This window comes from Gymnoscopelus braueri (assembly GCF_963280865.1).
Source record: "Gymnoscopelus braueri genome assembly, chromosome: 16".
In the NCBI taxonomy this organism is placed as follows: Eukaryota; Metazoa; Chordata; class Actinopteri; order Myctophiformes; family Myctophidae; genus Gymnoscopelus; species Gymnoscopelus braueri.
Genome location: NC_137616.1, coordinates 4,497,684 through 4,508,436, shown reverse-complemented (window position 1 = coordinate 4,508,436; position 10,753 = coordinate 4,497,684).

Sequence of the window (10,753 nt, the reverse complement as noted above, 5' to 3'; positions counted from 1 at the left end):
TACAGAATGTCATACAATCAGCTTTCAGGTTACTGGTATGACGAGAGAAAAAAAAAAAATATATATATATATATATATATACAAAAGAGGAAAATGAAAGAGGGGGGGGGGGGGGGGTAGGGAGGGGTAGGTTAAGACTTAGACAGGGGCCATTTTCGAATTGCAGCCTCCTGAAGGTGTATCTTTAGGGCAGTTTTGAAAGTGAGTAGGGTTTTACACTCCTTTACTCCTTTTGGTAGGGCATTCCACATTTTTGATGAATAGCATGAGAATGAGTTCATACCCTTAGTTGAGCCAAATCTGGGTTGAACATGATCAGTGGAGCTGCCTCTGGTGTTATGATCATGGACTTCATTAACATTTTTGAAGTATTTTGACAAATACAGGGGGATCCCAATGTTGTGGTGTATCTTGAAGACCAGGCCCATAGCAAGTTGCTGTACTCTGTCCTCAACCCTAAGCCATCCAATCCTAGCAAAATGAGCAGGGGTTAGATGGGTTCTGTGATTGAGGCCAAGAAGTAGCCTTACAAGTTTGTTTTGGGATGTTTGGAGCCTTGTTTTTAAGGCCTTGGAGGTGTTGTGATACCATGAAGTGCATGCATAATCATAATGACCTTGAATGAGGGCCCCTGCAAGAATCTTCAGAGTATTCTTACTGACTAGGCGATCAATCCTCCACAAATAGCGTGTTGTTCGGTTGACATTTTTGATCACTTTTTCGGCGTTTTTGTTACCGGAGAGGTTTGCCTCCAAGATGGAGCCCAGGTAGGTAATTTCATCCTTTCTTTTGATGACATTATCACCCACTTTGATCGTGAAACTCTCTGCCTTGCTAAGGTTAGGACTGGACCCAAAGAGGATGGATTCAGTTTTACCCAGGTGTAATGAAAGTTTGTTGTCAGAGAGCCAGATGCAGATCTTGTTGAGTTCGGAGCTGAGAGTTTTCTCAACCTGCAGCCTGTCCCTGTCCGAGACTAGCAGGGCCGAGTCATCTGCGAACAGGAACAGCTTGCAGTCGCAGGCCGATGACATGTCATTCACATATATCAGGAACAGTAAAGGTCCTAGTATACTTCCTTGTGGGACACCACAAGTCACAGGGAGGGGGGGGGACTGGGTGCCGTTTACTTCCACCACTTGCTCCCTCCCTTCCAGGTAGGATCTCATCCAGTTCACTGACGTATCATCAAAACCTATTGCTTTGAGCTTATTGATCATAATTGGGTGATTGACGGTGTCAAAGGCCTTTTGGAGGTCCAGCATGACCATGCCGCAATATTTGCCCTTGTCGACATCTTGTTTGATAGAGTCGTTCAAATAGAGAAGGCATGTGTCAGTGGAGTGGTTTGTTCTGAAACCAGATTGGAATTTGTAAATTAGATTTTTTTCGGCAAGATACTTATCGACCTGTTCATAGACTATTTTTTCCATGACTTTCGAGATGGAGCTAAGAATAGAAATAGGGCGGTAGTTGCCAGGGTCTAATTTGTTTCCTTTTTTGTACAGAGGGGTCACCCTTGCTTTTTTGAAATCGTTAGGGACCCGTCCCTGTATGATGGAGAGGTTTATTATGTGGGTAATGATTGGAGCAATGGAGGCGGCCGAGTCTTTTAGAAATTTGGCGGGGATATTGTCGAGGCCTGTGGCTTTGTGTTGATGAAGAGCACTCAATTTTTTAAACACCTCTTCTGTTTTCACAGGGGAGAGTTTAAAATCATCTTTCCGTACACCCTGTTTTTTGTAAAATGAGTCAACATGTTCTTCACCATAGCACCCAGAGTGAGGGGGAAGTTTTTCAACCAAATCTGAGGTTATGGTCGTGAAGAATATGTTGAGGATTTTACTCACTTCATGTTTGGATGTGATGAGAGTGTCATTCACCTTGAGGCTTATGTTTGTAAACCTGGTTTTCAATTTCTTGCTGCAGCCTAGTAGGTTGTTGAATAGCTTCCAAAGCTCTCGTGGTTTGCTTTTGTTTTCCTCAATTTTGTCATCGAGGAAGCTTTTTTCTGCTAGTTCGAGCATGCGATTAACCTTGTTTCTTAGCTTGTTTCTTTCTTTTACAAGTTTAGCTACGTGGGATTCGAGACCTTTGTTAAAACACCTGGCGAGTTTGATCCTACCTTTATGAAGCTCAGAACACTTTTTGTTTCTGACCTTCATGGCAGTAAGGATGTCCGAATTCATCCATGGTACCGGGCGGGATTTGACCATGACGGTTTTCATGGGGGCCACACTGTCCAAAATTTGAATGAATTTGGTTTTGAAACCAAGCCAAGATTCGTCTACCTGTGTGCTGTTTAGTACGTCGGACCAGTCCAGTTCCTCTAGCCTGCGATCTAAGTCCTCACTCTTATAGTTTTTGAGGTCTCTGATCGTGACTGATTTGTGGCAACCGTTCTTAGGTTTACGTTTCTTTCTGGTGCAGAAGATCATGTTATGATCAGATATGCCACAGGTAGAAACACCACTATTGAGGATTTTGTCCTTGTCCGTTGCCAGAATGAGATCTATGGTAGTTTGAGTGGAAACACACAGCCTTGTGGGCTGGGTGATTAGCTGGTGGAGTGAGTGCCGATGACAAAACCCCTTGAATGACTTATACACTGACGCTTCCTTACAGAGCATGTCTGTGTTAAAGTCACCGAGAAGAATCGTCTCCGCACACTCCACCTTAGCTAAACACTCCTTTTACTTCTACTCCACTGCATCTCAGAGGCACATATTGTACTTTTACTCCACTACAATTATTGACAGCTTTAGTTACTAGTTACTTTGTAGATTTTGATTATTATTACAAAACATACAGTAACCACTTCAGCCCTGGCATTTGAAAATAGCTGATCTACAAGCTCACAATGCGTAGCGAATAATGCAACATTGTGAGCTTGTAGATCTGCTATCTTCAAAAGATGTTTATACATTTGAAAACTTGTGAAACGGGACATTCTGCATAATGAGTACTTTCTACTTTTTTTGGGTACTTTAAGTACATTTTGATACCAACACTTTAGTACTTTTACTCAAGTAGTAGTAGTTAAATTCCAGACGTTTACTTAACAGAGTATTTATACATTGCAGTATTGATACTTTTACTTAAGTACAAAATGTACAAGCCCAAAGTCGCTTCCAATAAGCAGATATGGCAACACTGGTAGTAATGCAGGCTACCTGACACTCTTGCTAACTACAGGCAGTGGCGGATCTGGAGGCCCTAGGGCCTAGGGAGGCAAACTGTAGTATGAGGCCCCTGGCTGTGGCTCAGTGTCATTGACCCCGCTCTCAAGCAGAGTTTGGTACTTTTACTAACATAGGATCCATTAAATCAAATCAGCTACGCTAGAAGTAGGCCTACTGTAATTGATTTGATGACTGAAGCAATTAAAGAGCCATGTTTAATAATAACCACTACTTTAACATGACTATCTCTTCATGATTTCATTCAATTACAATGTATCACTTAGATACAGACTAGGTATATACAAATGCATCTGTTTTATGGTTATGCAATACAACAAATACTATAAATCCAGGCACTAAGCACCACAATTGTGCACTGCTTGTATCTGTATGAGTATTGAGTGACAAATAAACCCTCTTGATTCTTGATAATTCTTGCAGATCTACGCCATCTGCTGGTTGCATTCAAAATGTTCAGATCATCATTTCCCCAGAAAGGAACTTTGTGATTATTATACAGTATGGATTTCATGAAACAGGCATTTTGAGACAGTTTAAGCTGAAATGTTAACATATAATATTGCTGAGTCGTATGACTATGAAGATTAAAATACAATTGAACATACAACAGCTATTACATTATTGCATAAAAAAAGAGAAATAAACAGCATTGTTTTGCTCTGGGATGCTACTGTAAATTCACAGGTTGTGACATCATAGCAGGGTGTCAAACTCACTGTCGGTCACAGACCTGATTGGGCAAAATGTGACTTGGTAGTCACATTGTTGTTCGCAGTAAACTACAGGTAAAGTAACAACAGAATGGAGATACTTTGAGCTCTTGTTAAAGCAGTCCAGTCAATTCCAAGATATTCCAATAAGGGGTATTTAGACAGAAGAATGATGCTCGCACACCAATACTGTAAAATAAATGGAATGTCCACACTGAAGTTTTCAGATGCAAAAATATATTTAGTATACAATGAAGAGAATAAAGTGAACAAATAGTGCAAAGTGAACAAACAGTGCAAAATTAACACTCAAAGTTCGATATCGATACACACATTGTCAGTGTTTCTATCGTTCATCAAATTGCTCTGAAAGTGATCCCAACGGTATCGTTCATCACCGTTGTTGTTGTTATTTTTGTACTGTGGACTCCGCCTTCCCCTTGAGTTTTAAAACAATGTTATTTAGTTATCGTTAGTTGTCATTCTTGGTGTGGACGACCCGTTAAGTCTTGTCCAATCCACAGGACTCAGGAACAGCTGTTGGTGTGAAAGAAAGCAGGGTCAAGACCAGCTTTGAGGAGGTAATACAAAAACTACATTACATAATCAAATCCTCAGTATTCATTTATCCATTAGTAGCTCTGAGAGTGTACAAATGGAATCAGATGGACCCTTAGGGGTCCATTTGGTTACATTTGTACACTCTCAAAGTTAAATTCACCCAGGATACTTTATTTATTGTGTACTAATGTCTATTACCTGTGCATGTGCGTCCTTCATCCTGACAGACACACAGGTGAAATAACCGCGACCGGTGGACATCTCCCCCACTATTTCCCATGAGTCTGTCTGATCGCAGTACCTCTCGATGCAACAGAGATAACTACAGTACATGAAGAGAGAACAACAGACGAGAAATGTCTGAAGTGAACAGGCAGCAACCTTTTTCTAGACTTTCATGTAGTACTCGTCCTTAAGCCCATGACCCACCTAATTCCAACACACTTTGATAGTTTGGGACGGCTCAGGACCACAATGGAAACAAGTCCCCAGGACTTTTTTGTGTTATCCTTTTAGCTTTAATGTCTTACTGTACCACCTGTTGTTTTACATTTCTGACTAAAAAAATATTCAATCAATCAAAGCCATCAGCCTGTTACCTGCGGCTACCCTCCTCCGACCCCCCTAGTACATAGATCTTTCCATCGACCACAGCCACGCCAGGCATGAGGCGACACTTTTTCATGGAAGAACACATGCTCCACTGATTGGTCTTGGTGTTGTAGCAGTTCACCTGGTCTGTGTGTCTTCAATGCACAGCCCCACCTATAGATAAACAGGAATTGACAAGATAGTGACTGTTCAATGGGCCCTATTGTGTGCCCAAAATACAGTGAAGGTGAAGTGAGTCTATAATGGAACTGAGAAGAGCCATTAAGGAGAGGTGCGATACCTATAGTGTAGATCTTTCCTTTGAGCGTACAGGCACCTACATGATACTGAGGTACCAGCATAGGAGGAGCTTCTGTCCATACAGATGTTTTAATGTTGTACTTGGACATCTGGCTCTGGCCTGTGATAGAATCATCCTCCATAACAGCGACACTGTAACAGGAGGACACATGACAAAAACATTATTCATTGTCAATGTGAGAAGGATGAATAAGTAATAATTACATTTTCAGTCAATAATTATGATTTACATACATTATATAAAAAACTCCTCCATGAAATACAGCAGGCTGAACTTGCAGGTATATAGAACTGTTACGTACTAATAACATAGATAAATCCATCTAGAGCGACCACAGCACAGCGGTTGCAATGGTCTGGCATGCCAACAGACTCTGTGAGCTGCCAGGTGTTGGTATACGGGTCGTAGCGGTCCACTGACTTCACACACACCAATTTGTCACTATGGCCCCCAACTGCAAATACATAGCCATCCAGCATCACCAGGCCTATTGACCATGTGGGTTGTACAAGGAATAAAAACAAGATCATTAGAAATGACAACCTTGGCCATGCAGCATCTCCTTGGGTGACCAAGGCAACAGCCCACAGTGTTTATTCTGAAATGAAGTTGAATTGTATAATAGTTTTACAGTCTTACGGCAGTTACAGCGTGCCTCATTCATGGGAGCCAACTTCAACCATGAGTCACAGGAAGAGTCATAGCGCCACATTTCCCTACTGACTGAATGACCACGGAACATTCCTCCAACCAAATACACTGTAGAGCCTGTGGTGAGAGCAGAATTAAAACAATGAATTATGCCTTGATTGTTAAAGGAGCACTTCACCCATTTTCAACCGTCTTCAAATAATTGGTCTCAATGCTCATTATAAGATGACACAATGTATATCTATTCACTCTGTCTCATTGGTCTATGGACAGTTCAGAAACCTTCCCAACAATGACACAGACTGAGTAGACGGAAACGGTGGAATCTTGTAATGAGCATTAGTGAGGACCAATTACATGAAGATAGGTTGAAAATGGGTGAAGTGGTTCTTAAAGAGAGATTTTCAGAGTCAACCATTCATAAAAAGGTTAATTTTTACCTGAACATCTATTTGATTGTCAAGAAATTCACAGCAACACATCATAATAGGTCTAGTGTATCGTGATACAAGCCGACAGGAGGGTTTTATACCTGCCTCATCACCGGCTGCACTGGACAACATTCTTGTATTAACATTTTGTTCAAATGTCACAACATCCTGTGAGCAAACAGTAATTCAAATAGTGATACATCACGGCTCCTGTTATCAGCTCAACCAATCACGTTGCTCTGTGAGGAGACGTGCCTACTACCAGCCAATCATGTGTGCACGCTCATAACTGTGGTTTGGGTTTCTGTGCAACACTACCCTTTACTTTGTTATGGCTGTGTAAAGTCATCTTCTGGAGCCTGTAAAAACAGAGCTAAGTGTGACAGCATGAATGGCAGGCAGCATTGCTAAATGTGCTGTAGTAATGATAGCTAACTTATGATCCCTGTTGCTAAGTACTCCCAAGTTGCCTACCAAAACTCACAAAGAGTGGCTATAGTTTCAATGGCTTCATAAATGAATCATCACAATAATACCCATCAATAATTTAAGCTGCCTTTCCAGTGCAATATTGTTACATAGAGCAAAACAGAGTAAGATCAGGTTCTATAGGGCCCTATTCTGGGCGCCGCCTTACCCATTATCCCTAAACTTCTTTGCCATTTTTTACTATTTTGAACAAAAAAATCAAATAGTTCAACTAGCAGATCTACATCGACACGTTGTGAGCTTGTAGATCGGCTTTTTGAACTATTTGAAAATGTTTTTCAAAATAGTAAAAAATGGCAAAGAAGTTTAGGGATAATGGGTAAGACGGCGCCCAGAAATGTATTGTCCTCTCCTTCAATTGACTCTGATTGTACTCCTTACCTGAAACAACCAGACTAGGATCGCGTAAGGTGAAGGGCGGTGATGCCAGAGTCTTCAATCGTTTGCTTTGGGGATCAAAGGTCTCAACAAATAATTTGAGTCTCCCATGCTGTATTTCTGTATACACCATTTCTGCATACATCATCAGGATCACTGCACAGACAGCACAGAGGAATAGAAGATAAACACAGACCCAGGTGAATGCATGAGGCCAGGCAGTCTGTAGAGTAATGTGTGAGCATTTGAAATGTTATGATAGTACAAATTAGCAGTCATTGAATTAATACAGGAGAAGAAATTCCGTATACCACTTGAAAATTACAGCTACTAAAAGTATGTATACAAATCATGATCAAAGATTGAAATGTAAAATATAAATAGAATAATGATACAAGAGAAGAAAATAATATCAGAATATTTTTTATTGGCAGGTATATTTGCAAATTTCAGGAATTTGTCTTGGCACTGTAAATTCCAACTAGAAAAAAATGTATATTTTTCCACCATCAGTTGCAACATACATGTATGAGGCAGGTACCTGTAGACCAGCGTGGTGAAGCCTCTCTGGCCTCAGAGATGATCCTCTGGCAGGCCTGGGATTCTTTCACCACATCCAGAGACGCTATCACATCGTGGAGGTAAGATGGACTGATAAGAGCCAGACGGATATGCTCCAACACCTTTGAGAACAAAATAGAACACCATTTATTTAGTAGTCCAACTGGATATATTGGGTAAATAACATTCAACATTGCTTTTTAAATCTCTGCCTCAAGACAATGTGAGGAATCAAACATGCCACTTTTTGTACCCCATAGCTTTAATATGAAAATATTTTTCATATTGTTTTATAATTTCATTCACAATTGCATGTAGGTCTTTTCACTTGAGGAAACACAATGCCTGCAAACTCGCTCAGATCTGCAGGTTCTCACTGCACTCCTCTGTTGTGAATAGAAGTATTTCTATGCGTTGAACGTGTTGTATAGAATAAAGTTCAACACATTTCAACTGTGTCAGTAGGCGAGGCGGGCATGTGCCATGATGAGACAACAGATGTAATGCAACAGATGCGATGTATTACAGATAAAGTTGGAATAAAGGGACGTAGTCACAATTACATTACATTACATTACAGTCATTTAGCAGACGCTTTTATCCAAAGCGACTTACAATAAGTGTATTCAACATAGGTAGGGAACGAAAACTACTAATCACCAGAAGTCTTTAGTGCATTTTCTGCAAAAACAAGCAACCAAGAGTATACCTAGCGCTAAGGTAAAAGTGCAATATATCAGCTACCTATTTCCTTAAACAGATGAGACAAAATAGCTAAATCAAATGAGCATGAGCTAAAACAAATAAGTGTATCGACTAAACAAGATCCAATAAACAATCCAATAATCCAATAAACAATACATACAATAGAAAACAAGCGTTCGTACAACTAGTTAACAACAAGTAGGTCAGGCAGAGAGGAAGGGTAGTGTTTCCTGAAGAGGTGAGTTTTAAGCCTGCAGCGAAATATGGGCAGTGACTCTGCTGTCCTAACATCAGTGGGAAGTTCATTCCACCACTGTGGGCCAGAACAGAAAAGAGTCGTGACCGTGTGGATCGGCCAGAAGGACCCTTGAGTGACGAGGCAATCAGTCGCCCCGAGGTGGCAGACCGAAGTGGTCGGGCAGGGGTGTAGGCATCGACCATAGCCCGGAGGTAGGAAGGAGCTGTTCCTTTCACTGCCCTATAGGCTAGCACCAGGGTTTTGAACTGGATGCGAGCCGCTACGGGGAGCCAGTGTAGAGAGCGGAGGAGGATGGTTGTGTGGGAGAACTTGGGGCGGTTGAACACCAGGCGAGCCGCAGCTTTCTGAACAAGCTCCAGAGGTTTGATGGCAGATGCCGGAGCACCAGCAAGGAGGGAGTTGCAGTAGTCCAGGCGGGAGATGACGAGAGCCTGGATGAGCACCTGGGCTGCCTTCTCTGTGAGGAAGGGGCGAATCCTCCTGATGTTGTAGAGCAGGAATCTGCAGGACCTCGTCACTGATGCGATGTTTGCCGAGAACGTCAGTTGATCGTCCAGGGTCACACCCAGATTCTTCGCAGTCCGAGTTGAGGTCACCACAGCATTATCAATGGTGATGGCCATGTCTCGGTGCGGACAGCCCTTCCCCGGGAGGAACATCAGCTCGGTCTTGTCCAGGTTGAGCTTCAGGTGGTTTGTCGACATCCACTCCGAGATGTCAGCCAGACAAGCAGCAATGTGTGTCTCCACCTGGGTATCAGAGGGGGGGAATGAGAGGATTAGCTGGGTGTCATCGGCATAGCAGTGGTAGGAAAAGCCATGGGAGTGGATGACAGCACCCAGAGATGTAGTGTAGAGAGAGAAAAGAAGAGGACCCAGAACCGAGCCTTGGGGAACCCCAGTTGTGAGCCTGTGTGGTTCTGACACAGACCCTCTCAGCATCACCTGGTAGGAGCGACCCGTCAGGTAGGATGCAAACAGGGAGAGTGCAGAGCCTGAGACACCCATCCCCTCGAGGGTGGAGAGGAGGATCACTCCTCTGTATTCAACATTATTCAATATTCAACATTATTCTATACATCAAATCTACAACCCTTACTTAATGTTTTGTATCTTCTGCCCTCAGTGGTGGTGACATTGTCCCTTTAAAGGGCAAGACCACTTTGGTAGAGGTTTGTGTTGTGTATTTACCTTGCCATGATGTAACTCCAAAGGTGGACAAGACATAAAAAATAATTGCTCCATTGATTAGAAATTGATAATTCAAAATATGCTCCTCATTGACTTACATTGTACAGTGAAACAGCTCTCAAAGTCATTATTTTAGCACGTAAACGAACACAAACAAAGCTGATTCAGACAATATAGAACATCATCAAACCCAGTACTGTTTGTTTTTTTAATAGAAATGTCAACTTCCTGTTGATTTTATCATTTGAAGATCCGGATTCGGATCCGGGAATCCAGTCCGGGTAAAATGAAATGAAAATAGCAAAATCAACAGGAAGTTAACATTTTTATTAAAAAAAACTAACAGTACTGAGTTTGGTGATGTTATATAATATTTGAAATACAGTACATACTTTTATACATATACTTAGTATATTTTGATGCCAATATTTTAGTACTTTTGCTCAAATAACATTTTGAACACATGCCTTTTACTAACAGAGTATTTCTACATTGTGGTATTGCTACTTTTACTAAGTAAAATATCTGAGTACTTCCACTACTGCTACAAACTCCCAGACCCACCCACCCAGCACATCCACTCCCAGACAAAAAATATTTATAGGCCTACAGTGGCTTAGATAATAAGTTTGTTGATGCGAGGTTATGCGAGGATATTATCCCATACAACTGGTCACTGATGTTGTAGTTTTAGTTTTGCAC